General features: G+C 45.3%; 1 protein-coding gene and 1 long non-coding RNA gene across 2 annotated transcripts in view; one reads left to right on the top strand and one right to left on the bottom strand.

The window, feature by feature from the left end:
* Positions 1–5809: 5809 nt before the first annotated feature.
* Positions 5810–9171, bottom strand: LOC111947499. The gene is made up of 2 exons (XR_002873358.1): positions 7391–9171; positions 5810–7304 (listed from the first exon to the last, which is right to left on the bottom strand). It is a non-coding gene; the product is annotated as an uncharacterized LOC111947499 (long non-coding RNA).
* Positions 7234–20556, top strand: part of LOC101161457 (transcriptional enhancer factor TEF-1) — a 52199-nt gene continuing 38876 nt past the window's right edge. Inside the window, exon 1 of the mRNA XM_023955425.1 lies at positions 7234–7340. The gene's annotated coding sequence lies outside the window, so the exon portion shown is untranslated. The remainder of the gene's footprint in view (positions 7341–20556) is intronic.

The raw sequence follows: 20556 nt of genomic DNA on the forward strand, positions 1-20556 counted from the left end.
GCCATTGACTATACTGTATCTGAGAACCGTTTCTGACTAAATGACTCCTCCCCCCTGGCGTTCCAAACAGGAAGTACCTTTCTATAGAGAAATAAACAGCTGTTACTCAGTCGTTCTGATGGTCAGAACAACCACTCTTGATCTGAAACCTTTTTTAACTTGTTCTTGATTATTTTCCTTTTTTTTATTATATTTATTCTGTTTTTGTGTATTATTCTTATTTGATTGCTTGAAATAAACCATTTCAAATCAAATCAAATGTTTTAAAAAACCTCCACATTGGTTCTGTTTGTGGGCGTGGCTTCTCTTTTCAGATATCGGCACATACCTGCTGACACCTGCTGGCATCTGAGTCACTGTGGAACCAAGCTAAAGCTCTCTCTGCTCAGCACACTGCAGAGTGTGCATGGGCAACTGTTTTTGATCCTAAACCTGTTTTCTGTCCAACTCAGAAATGAATTCTTTCAGGGATGCAGCTTTACTGGGTTTTCTCATCAAAGTGACATCTGTGTGGTGTTCCTTCATAACACTAGTTCATTCTGGACAAACGCAGTGGGAAAAAAACATTGTTTCTGTGGTTCAGTGGCATGAACAGGACGACACCTCTTCCTGCTGCACACCTGCGTTGTGTTAGCTTCTGCTTTTCTCTGCAGATCGTCTCAGAGCACATTCCAGCAGTGTTCTCCATCAGGTTTCATGTTGGTTTAAATTCTGTGATGTTTCAGTTGTGTATGTCTGACATGCTTTCAGCTGATTGTAAATCCTCTCTGTGCATGTGAGCAGCTCTTCCTGACTTCATATTCTCTCCACACCTCTTCTGTTTTAAGAGACCAGTTTGTTCCACAGTTCTGAAGGTTGAAACAGCAGAAACTTGGTTTTCAGGTCAGTTAATCACTTCATTAAGAACAAACCGCTTCATGATGCTTTGGTGTTTACAGTCATTTGAATTTCAGAAGAGCAGTTTTCACAACAAAATGTATTTCAGAGATGTGCTGGAGATGGGGCTGTTATTTTCACTTTATTGTGAAGCAGACGTTGTGAACAGTAGAGGTTCAAATGTTTCTCTTTATTTCCTGAAGCTACAGAACGGATCTTTATTGGATCAGGAAGCATGAAGGACGTGTGGATGCAGTGACTGCTGTCACTGAAATGGTTTCAGGTGACCCAAACAGCATGGATCCCTCTGGGACCACACTCATGTTCTGCCTCTGGACCCATTCACGTCAGTGTTACACGGACATGAGCCCCACCAACAGCAGCACAATGTTCCCCTGCAGCCACACAACAACCCCCCCCCTCCCCCCATCCCCTGTGAGCCCACAAAGGCTTCGCTCCACAGTCCTGCTTTGTTTCCACAGCAAAATGATGTCCTGATGATGGTTAAAGTCCCCTACAGTCTTTGTTTCTTTTTGAGAGCTCCACATGTGAATGTTTACCAAATGAAACTCAGTCCACTCCAATGAAAATAATGTTTTTGGTGAATATGTTCCTGTAGCATTTTTCTGATGATGGGGGACATTTACAAAGAAAATTAGGATTAAAATGCATTTCTGAGTATTTCTTTATCCAAATTGTGAATCAGGATAAATCTGTTTAGCTCGGTTGGCTGCATGCAGGACTAGCGCGAGGAAAACCAGGATTCATTTCCCAGGAGGCGCGACGATGAGCTTCATCCAGTGTGGATCTTTGGGCAAGACCCTTCATCCTACTGCCTAACTGTGTAGCCACAAGGGGCCCGAGTGTAGGTACCCCTGTGCCGGTTCCCAGCCTGGAAAAAATCTTGGCCAAACAACCTATGCGAATTAGTGAAAGCTGATTTGCTGTGGCAACAGCTGAAGGGATATGCTGAAAGGGGAAGAACAAAATAAAATGGCAATCAGGAGCAGATGAAAGCCTTTGTCTGAAAATGTGACCTATTTGTAATGTACAAACTACAACCAGTGGGCCACAAGCTTCCTGCTCTGCTCTATTCTGATGCATCCACTTCTAGACAAATGGATCCGTGGACGTTTCTCTGTTTCCTCGTCTGAGCTGGACTCTGGATCCAAACCGTACGGCTGGATAGATCTGATGTTGCTCAACATTTTTGTTGCACTGGTATATTAAATTTAGGGCTGTAAGCTAGTGAGACAGTGTGTAAACAGGTGGATGATGGGAAAGATAGGCAGGGTTGCTGCACACCAACAGTCCTGCCCACAACTCAGAGGTGAATGTTTGATGAACTCCTGCTGCTCTGCAGAAACTATGTCCTAGAAAACAACACAGGTTTTGGGATTTTGCCTGCAAAGTCATAATTAAAGCCTGCTGTGGATCAAAGGACGACTGGAGTAGACATTTCAAATTTCTACATTATTTTTAAGCCTTTGTTTTGGAAATCCGACTGTCAGTGTTTTAAGGTTTTTCTCATTGTGTCCTTACTTCTTCTCCGTCTGTTGTACGCCTCCTTCAGTTTTATTTTGAAAAGCTTTTTTTGTCTTTCCTGTCTTTTGTTTGCAGCTTGTCAGATTTGGCTGGTTGTCTTTTCCTGTGTGATGAAGCGTGTCTTTCCCTGTGAGGCTGGTTTGTTTTGAGCTGAACAGTCATTTGCTGTTAAAAGCTGGAGTTTTACTGAATGGCATGAATGTTTACAGTTCCTGTGTTGTTCATCTGTCAAGTTCTTTGTACTCAGAGTTCATGATGAGATAAGAACAATGAATGTAAATGAGAACCACCTCAAGGAGCAAATTTAGCTTTTTGTTTGCAAAGAGGAATAAGAATCGGCTTAAATCTGCCTTTTGTAAATTAACCAAATAGTTTTTTTTATGTTCAGCTCATAGAGCACAGGCTTGGACATTTAGCTTTGCTTCTTCTTTAAATGTCTTTTAATGTCCAGTTTGTCTCTTTTCTCATTGGCTAAGTGTGTAGCTTTAAGTGCAGCACAATTAGCTCCTAAATTCAACATTTCCTTTCTGGAAACACTTGGAGGCATCAGCACAGAAACGTTGAAGCTAAACTTCACATTTTCTCTGTTATACTGTATCTGGGAGGAACCATCGACTACAGACCTGCAGCAGGGCTGTGTACAAGAAGGCCAGCAGCAGACTCCACCTCCTGAGATAACTATGGATTTTCGATGTGTGCAGCAGGATGCTGGACTTTTTTATTAGTCTGTTGTGGTCACCACTCCGTTTTTGGCGGCCAAAAAGGCTGAACAAACCGATCAGGACAGCTGGCTCTGAATCGACTGCAAAATGGACAAGCAGTGATGGGGAGGAGGACTGAATAAACCTGTATCCATCACGGATAATCCTGATCAGCGTCTCCGTCCTGTACTTGATGGACAGCAGAGCGCTTTTTCCAAGATGCTAAGGCAGCTTTGCTGCCATACCAACTTCCACAGAAGATCCCTTCTGCCTTGCTCTATCGTACTTCAGAACTTAGCCATAGATAAACTGCATTTGATGTATGTTTTTCTATAAATTCTTTGGATTAGACAGAGTTTTTCTCTTGGTTTTCATTATTTGCAGCGTTTGTTTTGTTTTGTCTGTTCCGTGAGCCTGTACACTGAGGTGGCCATGGTGAGGGGTAGGGCGGTCGGCCTCTGATCAGAAGATTGGAGGACACTGAAGTGTCCTTGGACACTGAGCCCCACGCTGCTTCTGGTGGTCATAGGTTGGCGCCGGTGTTTGACAGTGGAGCCACTACCAGTTACACCAGTTACCACTACCATGAGACAGTGACTGAGGCACTTACAGCCTTCAAGGGAGCTAGAAAAGCGCTAAATAAGTGTACCCTGTTAACCATTTAGACTATTTTACTGCTGCTGCATCAATCACATTTCCCAGGCTTAGATCAATGAAGTATCTTTATCTTGATTCACACAGAGAGAACAGAGAATCAGAATGAGACAATAGCCAGAAAATTGACTGTTTGACGTTTTCAAGAAAGAGGAAATAAAGATTTGTGGACAGACTCTGTGCAGAAGTGGCTCCATGGCACATCGTGTGTTATTAGAAACCAGGTGAGGTCAGAATGCTGACCTGAAGGTCGCTGAGCAGAGGCTTCTCTGTTTTCTGCATCTGGCCATGAGCGGGAAGACTTTCTCCTCCCCAACACAAACACAGAGCGGCAGCTCCACCGGCTCGTCTGCCGGAGGCTGAGACTCCGGCGTATCTGTGCTTGTTCTATGCCGCGGCCCCTCCCCCTGGGAGACGACAGTCCAGCAGGGCCCGAGGGGCTGAAACCTGAGACCGGCAGAGTCTGTAGTAAACAACAACTTCTTTATGAGGCAGAGGCGGCTGCCGGCCGCATGTGAAGGTCTGATGGGGAAACAAAGATTTTTCTATTGACCCTGGGGGGCAGAATATCTCCAGGAGTCCCAGCAAGGGGGGGGTTCAGTGTGGTCTGTGGGGGACGGACTAAAACTGCTTCTTCTCAGATTCCTCATTGAGCATTTTGATGATTTGCGCAGTCTGTGCAACGATTGTTGTTTTACAAAACAGGGTTGTGAAAAAACAAGGTAGTGTTAATAGAACTACAGCTGGTCAAATATCCATGACTTATTATCTTTTACTTTCTGGTAAATCTGCAGGTAGAAAAGATGCAAATATCTGTATCTAGCAAAAGTGGCCTCAAATCCGTCAACGCAATTCTTCTGAAAATGTCAATCAGTGAGGAGTTCAGATTTCCAGAGTACTGTTACATAACACTCGGAGTATAATTGTGCAAGCTCCTGATCCTTATCTCCTCCCAGCTGCATTCACAGAAACCTATGAAACGGGTGGATCCCTGCCTTTCCTCTCTTCAGGCCTGTTTTATAGGAGTAGCTGTTATCATCACTGAATAATTGCTAAGGCACCGATGAGACACTGTGGCAAGCAGATGAATGCTGACATCTTTTGGGTTTTCAGGTGTGCGCCCTCCTTCTTCAGTGTTTCGCTGATAGGCCCACGACACCCCCAGAGGGTTCAGCAGTGAATCCCAGCGAGTCCCAGGTTCACCCCCATCAGCCACCAGACATTTGGAGGCCCAGGTCAGGTCCTTCCTCTTGATCCACAGCCACTGACTCCCCTTCTCAGCTGCCTGGAAGAGCTCTTTAATTGCCTGCCTCTGAGCCTTCCCTCCCACTCCCATCTCCCTGAGTTGCCTGGGTGTTGAGGGGGCCTCAAAACCCCTGCAGCCTACTTCCACTGGGTGTACCTTCACACTCCAGCCTTGCTCTTTGGCGTAGCTCAGCATCTTGCTTTCATCAGCCTCCTCCACTGCACTCTCCCAGGGTACTGTGGGCTCTGTGATGTATACGAGCTTCAGCGTGGATGACCACAGTACGAGGTCTGGTCGAAGGTTGGTGGATGCAACCTCCCGTGGAAAGCAGGTCCGCCAGCATTTTCCAGTCCTGTTCTCTACCCAGCTGTCCAATATCAGCTGCACTGGTGGTGTTGAAGGTGGCTTGGCCCTCTCGGACGAAAAGTTGTTCTCTGTCTTTCCAGCACTGTTGCCAAACACCTCAGCACCACATTGTGTCGCCAGGTGTAACGGCCTTGACTGCGGCTGATCTTGCATCCCACCAAGATGTGCTTCAATGCTGCTGGGCTTTGACATAAAGATCACGAGAGAATATGTAAACGTGTTCAGGGTTCCATCTGTGCTTACGGTTCTCACGCTGGAGTGATGGAACCGCATCTTTCTATAAAGCCCCAGCTTTTCTCAATAGCAGTTTTTTAAAGACCCACTCCAATGAAAACATGTTTTTGTGTGTTTTTAACATGTTCTTACAGCAGTTTTCTAATGATGGGGGACATTTGGAAAGAACATTCAAATTAACGCTGCATTTCTGAGTATTTTTTATTGAAGGCATTGAGAATCAGGAGCACATGATAAAATGGTGTTGGAAAAAGATGGTCAGAGCAGGACTTCAACCTACAAACAAACTGGAACAGAAACACTGAAGATCAAATTCCTTGCTTTTAGGTAACTTCCACAGTGCTCCCTGGAATGCAAATCAACAACAACAAGAAAAGAAACAGCACAATTCCTGACAAGATCCTGCAAAACAGGTTTAGTGACAAAGCTGCAGGACTCCAGTCCGTCTCTCTGCTATTATGGACTCCTGCCACACAAATAGTCCCACAAAAATGTAAAAGATCAATGCAACAAGTGTGCGTCTGCACCTGAGCCAGATGAAGGATGAGTTGTGTGCAGATTTCCTTGTGGTTGCTATGGTAACATCCTCTCATTATAACATCATCCAGGTTTAGGAATTGAAGAGTTTTGGTTTATTGTGAAGTTAATTTTGTTAACGTCTCAATACTTTGTGCGTTGTCACGGTAACAACATCAGTTAAAGTTTTCATGAGGGGCTTCACTTTCTTTCAGTTTTGAGTTGAAAAAAAACTAGAGTTGTGTGACCCCCCCCCCCCCCTTCCCTCAGTGTTTTCCTTCCATAAACATGTGTGCCATGTTTGTGTCCAAAGGTGACAGCACTTTGCCGTGGTTGTCATGGTAACTATTTGTGTGGGTGGTCAAGCATCCCCCCCCCCCCCCATTCGGAGGATGAGGTGTGTGTAACTTCCGGATCTTTGTGTAGGTTTTGGATGGTCCAGATTTGAGGAAAGATAATGAAAGTTCATCTAAAGTGGGTGTTTGCACTCCCGGAGGCCGAACCACACAAAGATCCGGTTCTGTTGGAGTTAAAGTTCAGCAAAGTGACTCCAACACCGCTATAGTGGAGGTCTACACGCATTATGAGGGGGTTCACCACAGCAGACAGCAGCCCTGAATGCAGCTTTGGCTGCTGGGAAATCACGAAAAGTTTTCTTCCATATAAGTTGTTGGTATTTCGTTTCGTTGGGTTTCCTCAGCAGGAGTTGCAGATGAGGTGAGGTCTGCTCAGGCTGGTCTCCTTTCTTAATCTTATCTCCGTGGGCTGAACACAGTGGAGCGTGTTATCTGGACCCCCTCCTCCTCCTCCGAGCGGAGTTCAGGCGCTGCACTCTTTTCTTTTGTTGCTGAACGCAGCCCTTCCAGTCCGGTCCCTTCCCCCTCGCCCTCCTTCCCTTCTCTTTCCTTTTTTTTCCACCCATCCTCCCATCGCTCTGTTTCATCCAGGGTGACGCCAGTCCCTCTCACCCCGCCCCGTTCAACTCAGTCCACCGCGTTCATTTCATTCCTGCTCCCATTCCGCGCATATTTCGCATCCTTGGAGAGACGCTGCGCATTTTACGCACTCCGCGCGCCCGACCCTTCTTCAAAGCCAAACCGAGAGGGGCACTCTGGAGTTGGCGGAAGCTTTCCCGGCGCCGCGGCGACTCTGATCCGGGCAAAAGCCTGGGGAATAATCCAGAAAGAGGCGTTTGGATCGAGGTAAGTTTCCCGTGGAGGAGTAACCCCCCACCCCCCACATACACACACACCTCCAGCCAGCCTTCCCGTAAGCCTTCCAAACCCCCCGGTCGCTTCGCCTGGAACCCCGAAGTGAACCGCGGAGCTGCGAAGGAACCGGCTGAGATGGAGCCCAACGCAGCGTCACAGCAGCAGGCGAGATGGAGCAGCAGCCTCCGCTCCGCCGCCGCGCGCCCAGCAGCGGGGATGTCGCGCTGCTGTTTGTTGTTTGTTTGTCGACTCAGCAAACAACAAACCTTGTTGATTTGTTCTTGCCGTTAATGACTGGGAAGGTGTCGGGTTTCCGGTCGCCGGCGTCGCGTTCACGTGAGGGAGGCGGTGAGAGCGGCGCGCTGCGAGGCAAAGCCAACAAAGCTGCGAGCTGCGAGTGAAGGGGGACTTGTTGCATCGGCGGGGTTTCCTCTCCTGCGCAGGCGGGCGGTGCAGGCCACAGTCAGCCAAACAGGCCACGGGCAGATCCGAGCCGGTGTTTACCCAGAGCGCATCAGATGGTCGACGGGAGCCGGTGGGGCTGAAAGAAAGAGCTCCATCTGCCTGGATTCAGCACTGTTGGGGAGTTACTCTCAGTCAGTCACTGAAGCCTCCTCTGTTTCATTTTGACATGTATCAATCAAAGGTCGAAAAGCATCTCCCGGCACTTCACAGCACATCTGATCTGCGTGGAAGTCTCTCTGACAGCTGCCTGAGGCCTCCACAGCACCATGGCAGCCCGGGTTTTGCACTTCCTTTTAAATATTGATTAAAGGACTGCTCTTGGCCTTTTTAGTTCCAGATCTGCGGTGCAGCAGGCCAAACCACAATGTAATTATTGGAGAAAATTGCAGGCTGTAGGATGAAACCAGTGGATGCTGGAGCAGTTTGTCAGATGTTGGGAGGTATGCTGGATAAAAGGATTAGTATACAGACAATAACAGCCATGGCTTCTTTCTGCATGAGCTTCATGACGGTTTGTTTGAGGATGGATGTGCTTGTTTGGACTGAGGGCCCCCAACCGGGGCAGATCTTGAGTTTTTCCTGCATTCAGCAGTTCCCAACCTAAACCAAACCCGTGTGTTGTTTTAGTCATGAGTTTGTGGATGTTTTTGTCCCACTCCTGTGGATCAGTGTAGCGCCGCTCATCCGTCCTGGAAGCCGGGATTCTTCAGGAGCTTCTTCTGTAAAAGAGTCTGAAAGCGGAACGGAGAGAGGACATGTGTGTCATTGTCTCTGGCTTGTTGAGCCTACAAAGCTTTGTCAGCCACTGTGGGCAAACAGGCTCCACTCCCCCCACCACCCCCGCTCCCCCAAGCCCCTCCTTTCCCGGTCCGTTGACATCTGTTTTTGGCCCTCCATGCACCTGTAGAGACCAGAGAAGTCTGTGCTGCTTTGAGGAGGGGAGGCGCTGAATGCAAATCCAGCCGTTTGTTCTGAGCTCAAGGAACACAGTCGGTCAGACTAACAACCAGTTAGTATGTCTGTGTGTGTGTGTGTGTCTGTGTGTGTGTTTGCCTCTCACTGCCCAGGCCAGGCGGGCCCATTGTTGCAGCAACAGGCGTCGGTAGAAGAGGACGCACCATATGGCCTCTGTGTGCTTTAGTCACAACCACTGTGTGTGTGTTAGGGTGTGTGTTGTGTGTGTGCCGCCAATATGGTGGTGTTTGCACCAGCGCGCCTTTCTCCTCCTCGTCTCATTTTCTAAGCAGGAGGACAAAATCCGGCGCACAGATTTTCCCTGGACTGGGATTAGAGGAGCAAATCTCCCCGGTGTGAAATGACGTCTTGCGGCTCTCAGATTTGTCTGCTGTTGTTCAGCCTGGGGGTGGGGGGTGGGGGGTGCAGGGGGAGGTGTGAGGAGCGCCGGTTCAGCTGAATCAACAGGTGATGCTTCACTTTCCAGACATTTTCATTTCCCTCTTTCCTCCTGATTTCAGCTTGTTTCTTCTTACACCTGCAGCCCCCCCCCCCTTCACACACACACACACACACATATGTATGACAGTCCAGGGGGTAAAACTATGAAACGGGAGGGGGGGTTAGTCAAAGCTCATGTGTAATGATATTTAGGAAGTGGAGCTGGTTTATTTAAGCAAGAATGCTGAGTGTGTTTTGCAGTAGGCTGGTGGGGAAGGGGAGGGTGGTGGAGGATGCAGGCTTTGTTTCCAGGATGGGGCAACAATAGGCTTCCTCCTGTGTGGGGTGGGACTGGGGGTGTCGCTGGTTTCAGGCTGCAGGGGGCCGGCGGATCCTGTGTGGGCTTGTCTGCTCGTCACGACTCCGCATCTCATCTTCTGCTGTCACCTCGGAAATCTGAAACTCTTTTCCAGACTTGTCCGCATCACGATTTTCACAGCGGATTTTATTTTTTTAATCATACATGGATGGAATTGCTGTTTTCTTTGGGATGTAATCTGTGTGTGTTGGGGGGGGGGTGCTAGTGGGGCCACATTGTAAATATCAAAGTAAACCAACATGGTCACTAAAAGGTACACAGTTGCAGCTAAAGAACATTCAGGCGTTTGTGAGCCGAGCATTCTCACAGCTGAGAAACTGATCCCATAAATTCTACCGTATTTTCAGCACTTGTATGGAAAAGGCTTCACTTATTTCAGAAATGGATTCTATAACCCCGAGCGCCCTATATATGGATTAGTTCAGTGGTTTTTACTGATATTGAAGTGATTTTTGAGGTACACGGTGCTGTCTAAATGTCTGTTTAATTATTCACGTGTCACTAACAAAGTTGGGGGCTAGCGTGGTCTCAGTAGCGTTTGTTCTAGCAGTATCAGTTGGAGCATGTTATAAACAAGTCCTAGTATTACAGTGAACCTAGATAATAAAGTCCGACTTTATTAACTACTTATCTCTGACTCCTTTGTCTCTTTATGCGGCTCACAGTTCAGTGATAAATGACAGAAGTTGTAAAACAGACCAATCATTGGCGGTGTACATCATTATGCGGTGCATTCTATAGTGAGGAAAAAACGGTACTTTAATTCTTCTCCTTCAAGCTGCTGGGAGGTGGAAATGATGAAACAAAAGATTTATTGCAGAGTTTTAGTACCTTAAAGTGAGTATTTACATAAACAGGTTTGGTCCAGTCTGATGGTCTTACTGGTTTGTCAGGTGTAACAGTTCACATTAAGTCTGGTTTGGACCAAACAAGAGAGATCTGGTTCCCCTGAGGGTCTCTGTTCTCATGCAGATGAACTCTGATGTGGTTCACTTCAGTGAGAATGCAGATGGACTTTTTACAAACCAAAGGGAGGAGGTGCTGTCAACTTTGTGTGTTTGGAGGAGAAGACACCACAGTGTGAATCTGAAGAAGCAGGAGTCATGAAGAAGTTTGGAAATGTCTGCTGGGTAAATGTGGAGCAGAAAGGATCTGTGGGAGCTTCTTCAGAGATGACAATCAGAGACTAATGGGACTATCTGCTTTACTTCCTGTCCTTTTCCCGCCCTGGTCACAGCTTGTTTCAGAGTCGTGAGTCTGAGTCATAGTTTCTTTATGGGAACCGCTCTCTCTGATCAGGAAATCCACATCCCTACTGATTGAAATTGGGCTCACAAAAAAATGAGGATTAGCAAGAATAGCTTAATAAAAAGTATCAGATTTAGAATGTCTGTTCTGACCAATAGGATGACTGAGTGACAGCTGTTTATTTCTCTGTAGAAGTCTATGGAATGTTGGCTTCTTGGAACCAGCAGATACTTCCTGTTTGGAATGCCAGAGGGGGGGGGGGGGGGGGGGTTGCTCAGTCCAGTTCTCCTATACAGGCAATGATTACAACATTAATGTTCTGTGTGAACCTCACTCTGATTCTGATTATTGCAATTCTACTGCTGGTCTGGTGCTCTGTAAAATCCAAGATGGTGTATCTATGAGGGAAGGAATGTAAAGTGATGTAGTGGATTTGACCAAATCTATGTTATCATTTTGGAAGTGTTTATGTCATCCTGCGTTGACTCTCCCACCTTAGCTTATTATGGAGATCTTGTGATGAAGGAGCCAAAATGCAGGAGACCAGGCTTGGTGACAGAAAAGAAAACATTTAATAATAAACAAACTGAAACAGTACTAAATCACGGGGAGCAACAAAAAGTAGAAAAGAGTAGATGACCTGACAAGGATGAACAGAAACCAAGACACCTAACTAAGCTGTAGACAGCTGTGGATCATGAACCTAAAACTGGTGTGACTGACAAAAAGGAAACCAAACACATGACCAAGAACAACCAAACCAAACCACAGAATCCTTACAGATCTGTCACTTTTAAGGGTTTTTGTGAGTAAAGGCCAAAAAACTGTTTGTAGAGCTACTGCTGCTGCTGAGGACCAAGACCTCACTGGGGACATCCCACACCTCCATGCAGCGTTTCAGCTCCACACAGAAAAAGCGAGTGACCCCCCCCCACACACACACACACAGGAAGCCTGAATCAGCCCTCATGTTTCCTGACCTCTGCAGGAAGTGACCAGGAAGATTTCCACTACTTCTTGTGTACTTTCCCAGTAAGAGGAATTGAGATGATAAACAAGCTGCAGAGCAGGACAACAGCTCTCTGTGCCCCCCAACTCCCACAGCAGAGGAGCGTTTCCTGCCGTTGTGCTCATGAGCTCAGTTCCTCTTCTGCTGCTGGTTCTAGAGGAGCACTGGTCCACCAACCTTTACAAAGCCAGACGGCTTGATTCAGATTGGGAGCTCATCCTCCTCTGACGCCCTTACTTCTTTCCCTGTTACTGTGGTTCAGCGGCCGCTTTGAGCAGCTGTGGACGAGAAACCACAGACAGGAAAAAAAAGGAAAAGCGACTTTGATCTCATGAAGGCCTGCACAATAAATCCACAATTTACCAACATCTGACATCAGCTTGAGCAAATGGCCAAAGACCGCATAAACCATGATACACGGTTACCATAACTGTTTACACACATGCACAAACAGACAACCCATTATGTTTTTAAAAAAGCCCAAGCACATTCTACCTACACTGTTCCCAATGGTTGTCCGTGTTAGTTTTGGCCGGTACTTCCAGAAAGGTAGATGACTGTTTCCTCAACGTGTCTCCTATTGAGATAACTTGCAGTGTAATTTATTCAAAGGAAACTTTAGCAGTGAAATGGAAAATTTATAACCGTAGTTGTTTTTGTTTAGCTATTTGTTCATGTGTTTCGTCATCACTAAATTCTATGACTTTATGCTCTTTATGTTTCATGTTTATTATACAACAACCAGTATGAAGCCCATTGAGACGACTATTGTTGTAATATTGGACTACAGAAATGAAATTGAATTCAAACAAAGTATTGTTCACTATTATTCGGTCCGGGTGAATGGCTGCTGGGTGTGCATTAAGTTAAGGTTAATGGCCGACGAAGTGTGTATTATCACTTTTTAACGCACGCCGTGGAAGCCTGAACCATGCGGAGGACGGTAGCTTCCACGAAGTAGCATGGCTTATACCATGGTCACTTACAAAAGCAGTTTTTAGTCCTTAATTCTTGTTTTTTTACCGATTTTGATCCCTTTTCTCAGAAAAAGCGGACGCTGCACCACGTAAGAACATGTATCACACGTGTTACATTTCTGAACATCAACTGATGGTCTGTTGACAACAGTTTGTCTGCGTGCACACATAAGACCTGCAAACATTGAATAATTACAACAGCAGCTACACATAAATAATATGTTACCAACTAAAAAAAATGAGTTTAAGAAATTAAAAACTTTAATGCTCTTGTGGGCCACATAAAATGACACGGCGGGCCACATTTGGCCCGCGGGCCTTGAGTTTGAACCATGTGCTTTAAGCCATTGTGTTGACCAACATGGCTTTGCCGCAACACTCGAAAGAAAAAAACTATCCAAGCAACAGGAAAAATTTACTAAAACTGGTTGAATATTTATTTCTTTTGTAAGTGAGCATGGTATAAGCGGGTTAAAGGCCTTCAAAGTGTGAATTATCAGCATTAACGCACTTCGCCGAAGCAACCGTCCAACGTGAAGTTAGGTTTCCACGTCGTGTGTTAATTTCTCATAATGCACACTACGTCTGCCATTAATCCTTACATAAAGCTCGTGGCAAATTTTGCTGGTAACATGCAGCCCTAATCAGATGTCAGTTGTGATGTTTCGTTGTTCTAAACAACAGGTTTGCTGAAGGGTCATTTTTTTAAAACAAAATTGTTCTTCCTGTTTTCAGCCATGGTAGCCATAATTTAGACGTTGCAGTTCTCTCAAACACCAGCAGGTCTTCTGGGAGTTTCAAGCTTTCAGCTATTTTAGTCTGCCTTGTTCGGCAGGCGTAAAGCTCACCTGAACTCCACTCCTGTCCACCTCGACACGGACTTCCTGTTCACCTCGAGGATCTCTGTTGACCTGTCAGACGTGGTTGTTGCCCAGCAGTGGACGTAAACACGGGAGGTAGAGATGTATTCCTTACAGGGTCAACCTGCTATTTCTCAGTGGAGCTCCATGAAAAAAGGCGGTGATTTTCTTTTAAGAGGTCCAACAATCTTTAGCTTTTCAAACAGTATTTTTCCTCCTCCTCCTCCTCGCTCTGATGTTGGTCTGGTTCACATCTTGCTTTAGAGCTTCCCTGAACGAAGCGGGGCGAGAGCGTCTTCACTTCAGACAGCAGAAATCAAACGCGGATTGCGTTGAATAGCAGCCTCCCTGCTGTGTGTTTATGGGGCTCCTGGGTTTTGATGGGCGCAGATGGACAACAGTTTACGGGCCGGTGTGTTGTGTGGAAGAGAGGAGCCAGTTCTGCAGCAGAGGCCATAATAGAGGTGGAGAGATGGAGGTCACACATGGATCTGTGCCATGCTCCTTTACTAGGTGTTGGATTGTGCCTGTGCACACACACGCACACACATGCACAGGCTGCACAATGCTCCCCTCTTCACATCTATTAAATGGTGTTGGTATTGCTGTAACCTCCCTGGGCTTCTCCTTCCACTGGTGGAGGTGGCTGTCTCCTCAGAGTGCATGTGACAAACCCCCCCCCAAACCCCCAGCAAATGTCTGTAAATGGTTCGGCCTGACTCAGCTGAAACTGGTGGGAGAGGAAGGGTGTGAGGAAGAGCAGGAGGAAGAGGTGCTGCTGGAAGCTTTTATTGTGGCGTTTGCGGGAGGAAATGAGCACTTCGCTGTATCAGTGCAGGATCTGCCAGCACTGACTGTGTGTGTGTGCATAAATGGCCCTGTGAGGGGGGGCTAGTGAAATAATGAGGCGCACATGCTGTGAATCACAGACTCTTCGCTGCTCATAAAGCAAGTCTCCCTGTCTTCCTCAAGTGTGTATTAACACAGAGAGAGAAAAAAGAGGCTTTACGGATTTCTTTTGAGTGATGCTTTTCCATTCAGGACGTTTCTCTTTGTGTTTCAGCATGAAATCAGGTCATAATTATTCAACCAGCTCGGCCTGATGAAGGGTTTTTTTCTCCAGCGTTGTTTGTTTGGTGCTCTCATTTACCTCATTAATGGAAAACTTCAGACTTACTCCACTCTTTACCGCTGCAGCACATGCATCCCAGAGGGACGGAGGAGCTCAAACGTTTGCGGGTTTTCCTCTGCGAGCTCCAGCTGAGTCTCTGATGGATGCTCTGACAGACAGCTCTTAAATCTCGTTTACTGCCATGGCGTGCTCACAGGACGAAGGAAGCACTGCCATGAACAGACATCTTCACGTGAACGTGTGAATAACTTTTACCGCTGATGTTTGTCAGGTCAGTCAAGGACACGTGTCCTCGTCACAACCTGCCTGGAGTCCATCTCCTTCTGCATTTACATTCACTCAAATCTGTGTGAAGAACAGCTGATCTGCAGGTTTTCTGATGCCTGATAAATTCCCTAAAGCTGAACGAAGCTGGTGTTTCTGTCGCCTGCATTTGTGGCCGTACTTATAAACGTTATGAAAATGGTGGGTTTTTTATTATGGAGGACATATAGAGAAAATTGAGTAGACGAAAAAATAAGTCATTTGAAAAATGTGACATAGGAAAAAGTGGGCGGGCCATAAGCTTCCTGCTCTGCTCCATTCTGATGCATCCCCTTGCAGACATTAGATCCATGAACGTCTTTGTTTTCCTCGTCTGAGCTGGAACCTGGATCTAAACTGTACGGCTGGATAGTTGTGGTACTGATCACCATTTTTGTTGCAGCGCTAATGGTAGCTTAGGGTTGTGAGGGACGGTAAGCTAGCGGGAGAGTGTGTAAACAGCAGTGAAGTGCGGTCAGATGAAGCAAGTGAGGCTCGACCTCACCGGTCATTGTGATAAAATAGAAAAATGTACATTAAGTAAATAAGATTTTCCACTGATCCGTGTTAAAGATATATTTTCAGTTGACTCCACATGTTTTCCATGAGGTTAAAATCGTAGAATGTGAGTGTTGCGTGAACACATACGGAGCAGAAACTCCGGGTGAGGTTCTGGAGCGCTTCGCCTCATGTCTGACTGCAGGACTCAGGTTTTAACAGAGAGTACGGTCAGAGCGATGACTGTAAGGCCGGAGAAAAAGCTGCCAGTGAGGCGAGCCTCGCCAGCAGGGGGCAGACGTGAGCTGACAGCTGCTTTGTAGTAGAAACAGAACAGACCGAGGACGTCTGTCTCCAATGAGAGAGAGAGACTCACTAAACTAAAGGAAATAAGGAAGACTTTTCCAACAGATCATAGAGCTTTTTGTGGAGAAGGATCAACGCATGGACTCAAAAAGTGAGGCCAAACATGGTTTTCAATGTTTGTTTTTTAAAAATAACATGGGAGTAAGTGGAATTTTTTTAAACTAAATTTCAGGCCTAAAAGAATTATTATTATGATCATTGGAAATACCAGAAATAGTTACAGAGGGTCAAAATGAAATGTGTGCTGATCACATCTGTAGACTTTAATTTGTTTACAGTATATATGAATAATGTATACACAAGAAGAGTGTTCTATCCATGTCTATAAAAGCAATATTCTCTGTAGGACTAATATGTTCTTGTGTGTACCTTCTATGCTGTTACCTGCTGTTGGATGAATGCTGAAATATTCAGTTCTTGTAAATCTGACTGCAGAGGAGTCGGTGCCTCACCAGCCATCAACCTCACCGCACGGCTTTACTTTGTGCCAGCAGTCCCGCCCACAACTCAGAGGTGAATTTCTAATAAACTACTGCCGCTCTGCAGAAACTATGTCCTAGAAAACATGCAGAGAACCTAATGAACATGTTTTATAATTGTAGCAAAATAATTGTGGTGGAATGATATCAACATAAGCTTTTTTCAGTGTACGTTCACATCAAATCTAAATTAGAAGCAATCAGAAAGAACCGACTGCATGGATGGATGTAAACGCTGCTGAGCCTTGCGCACACAATTTGTCATATTGTTTGTAGTCTGAACTCAAAGTGAATCATTTTAGAGTATGAATCTACAAAAAAGGGGAGTATGCATACTTCTTCATGAAAAGGGGTCAAAAGGTGAATTTTTTGGGGGGAACAGTTTTATTTAGTGCTCCTTTAACCTCTAAAAGGTAAAAGTTTTTCATTTCGCTCATCACTAAATTACACAAACCTGTTTTTAAAAAAGAGACACAAGAACTTGGCTTTTGTTGGATTTGTCCCTTTGGCGCTCAGTGAGGCGTTCAAGGACAGCCGGTGCATCAGCTCAGGCTAAAACCGTAAACTTAAACACGCTCTGAGTGTTTGAATAACATGAGTTGTACTTGAATAATCTTACCTTGTGAATGTCTGCTCTGGATGCTCTTAACATTGAACGATGAATGCAGCACCGCTGAGCCCGCTGACATATTAAAAGCTTTAGTCACATTTGGTGCCATAAGTCCTTGGTGTAAAATAAAAATATTCCAAAGGCAGAAAGCAGGAGAGAGAGCCCATTTTTTGGAGTAACCGTGCATTCAGTGAGGACAACAGCAAACATGGGATGTGAAGTGTTTACTTACGGGCTATGAGAAAATAGGCCTGCACCAAAGTGTTGAAGATCTGTCAGTTTAGATGCTTTTAAATGGAGTAGACAAGGTCTATAGTGATGTCTATAAGAAGAAGTTCTCTACTTTGAGCTCATTGGAACCTTGAGCTGCAGCTGTTCTCTGACGGGAGCCAGTTAGGAGGAGAAAAGCCGGGAAGGAGGGAGGATGGCGGCGAGGCAGCTGCAGGGCCGTGGCTGTGTGCCCCGTGAGGGCCGCCAGCAGAGCTGGGAAGCCTGCTGTCCTGGCTGGAGACGCCTGGGCCAGCTCTGTGACAGAGGCCCCCCAGCGAGGAGGGGGGCCCGGGGAGGAGGGCAGGCGCCCAGTGTTCACACTCCTCTGTCCTGAGATCTGTGACTCCAAGTCCAACTTCCATCTGCTGCTCCTCTTCTCTCCTCTCCTCCTCTTTCTGTCTTATATTCATGGTGTTTATCAGCTCTCTGTATCTTAGTGTTCACTTTGAAACCATTCTAAACTGAAAACAATAGATATTATAGATGTAGATATGAAATAGAAAATGTCCAAACTGTTTTCCTCTTTAAACTTTTTAAAAGTTGACCTGGAGTCGTACAGAGTATGAGAAGAAGACAGGAACTCTGGGTAAGAACGGTCAGTAACATGATGGGTTTGTGTCCAGATTCCCTCATGACTCCCTAATCCCTGAGAGATTACATAGTGCCAGACTATGCAGAGCCTAGGAATCGACTGTAATTCTGACACATCCTCTCCAGTTTTTCTTTGTTTAAACAAAACTCTAAACTCTAATGAAAAAGAGCATTTCATGGAGAATGTTTGTAAGTCCACTCAGTTCTGATGATAAAACTTTGATGATTTATAAAAATACATTTGCCCTTTGTCTCACACCCCTACTGATTTCAAGCGGTAGGGGTGTGGACTTCCAACATCCTCACTCCTGACTGGCTTCAGTAGTTGCCATAGAAACGTTGACTCCTTGTCGACTGGCTCCAAATGGTAATGTCCAACAGAGAAATGGCGACTGAATTGAATCCATTTGGTTGGAGTTGGAAGTAAGCCATTATCTATGGGTGACATCACACTCACTCAGTCCACGTTCTTATACAGCAAATGATCTAGACCTCTGGGAACTTTCCAGGACACTGGATTTTAGAATTGTAGATGATTTCTCTAAGAGTTCTGGTACATCACCTGTCCGTCCTGGGGGAGGATCCCTCCTTCATGTGGACATGAGGTTTCTTCTTTATTTCTGGTATCAGTTTTTGTAAGGCGTTTTTCTTTGCCGCGAAGGAGGGTCTAAGGGCAGGGGTGCCCAGTTTAGTTTAGGCTGTTTAGTTTAGTTTAGCAATTACTGATTGAATCCTATGACTTCATGATCCTCATGATTTTATGTTTGTATGAAGCCCATTGAGACGACTACTGTTTTAATATTGGGCTATATAAATAAAATTGAAATGAATTGATTAGATTAGGACTCCCGACAAAATGGAGGCTGTCCTCTAGTGCGCTAAGTCAGTGTTTTTCAACCAGAGTGTGCCGTGGGAAATTCCCCTCATTAACTGATGTAAAAACATTTTCCATCTCCAGGATATCAGCTCTGTGTTCATCCAAACTGATAAAACACTGAGTAGTTAGGAATATGAAAGATCGTAAAAGATTTTTTTCTTTGTGTTTATTTGATTCTATTAAAGAAATTTGGATAAGAATGACGGTACCACGATTTAGCCGCAGCTACAGCTGTTTTGTGAAAAGTCCCGCCCCTTTAACTGTCTCCACCAATCATTCTTGAAGACTTAATCATACGTCATCACACTGACCAATCAGAAGTGGTTAAAGTCTTCACTTCCTTGTTCTGATTCTGCTCATAAAGTCTCTCAGTTCTAACAAAAACACCAGCTAAAGCTCGTCTTTAGCGGTGTAGCTTTCCACAGAATCCGGTGTCAGACCGTGGAACACGTGAACCAAACAATGAAGCTCAGAGAAGAGAGTCTGTCTGCCACCTGCAGCAGTTATAGCACTACATCTCCCATGATGCATTGAGTTAAAGTGACAGCATCTCAGCGTACAATGAGTCCTCCCTGTTAAACGTCTTAAACCACATCGAACACATCTACCAGTTTTTCAATCTTCCTGATGAAATCAGAGGTCAACAGTTTAGTTCTCCTTCAAGGTTTGTGTTTATTAACAGCCAAACATCCCAGAGTTTGGTCCAAGTCATCTTTACAACTGAAACACTTTTCTAATAACGTGTCATATTGTTCAAAAATTACATTTTCTTTTGCACTAACATTGAAATGAATCTTAAAAAAATAAATCGATATTTAGAAAGAATATATTTGTTTTTTGTGAGGTTACAAAAAACTGAATGCTAATAAACTGACGGGAAAAAACAACTACCCGGGTAAAATTTCAAATAATTTAGTTGAAAATTATTACTGAAAACTAACTAAACTTTTAATACATCTTTAAGAAAAAACAGCTGCAACTTCCAGCGTTTTCTGCCACAATTATCACAAAAATGCATGTGAGATTGCAGAAGGACTATAGATCAGTACAGACTATGAGTTTCTCCTTTTTAAATTCTTGGATGCTGATGTGCCGCATGATTTTTGTCAAGGAGAAAGTGCGCCTTGGCTCAAAAAAGCTGCTCTAAGTTGTGAGGAGTGAGGGAATTTGGACACAACCAAGGTCACACCATCACCCGTGTCATTCTGTGTCAGTCTTTCACGGTTCCCACGGTCCGCCACCTGTCCTCTTAGACTTCCATTCTAGAGCCTCAGGAGCACGTCTGTGTTTCACCCACAAAAATTAACAACAAACTTTTACAAATGTGCATATTGCGCATGTAAAAAAAACAATCACCGCTAGCTCCATGGAGAAAATGGGTGTGTCTGTTAAACTGAGGGCGGGGCAGGCAGAGCAGACTCTTCCTGGAATGGGCTGTTCCCACTTTGTGATGTCACAATGTGAGAACCCACTCGTTTTCGTGGATTTGGAGGGGCTGGTGCTAAGAGAAAAGGCTTTCAGAGGAAGACTCAGAAATGCGTGAATGGATCAAAATACCGCTGAACATTATTATAAACTTAGAAACGTAAAATAATAAATGATTTTGGATGATATAGCCTTTTAAATTAAACTCCGTTGAACCATAGGAGGGGGGCATCTAACATGAAGGGGCTCCATCCGCTTGATCAAATGCGTAAAGAGCTTTATTTGATTCATGAATTACTTTCAGCTGCCATAGAATTGTTTTA

Source organism: Oryzias latipes, chromosome 6 (genome assembly GCF_002234675.1).
Source record: "Oryzias latipes chromosome 6, ASM223467v1".
NCBI classification, from domain to species: Eukaryota; Metazoa; Chordata; class Actinopteri; order Beloniformes; family Adrianichthyidae; genus Oryzias; species Oryzias latipes.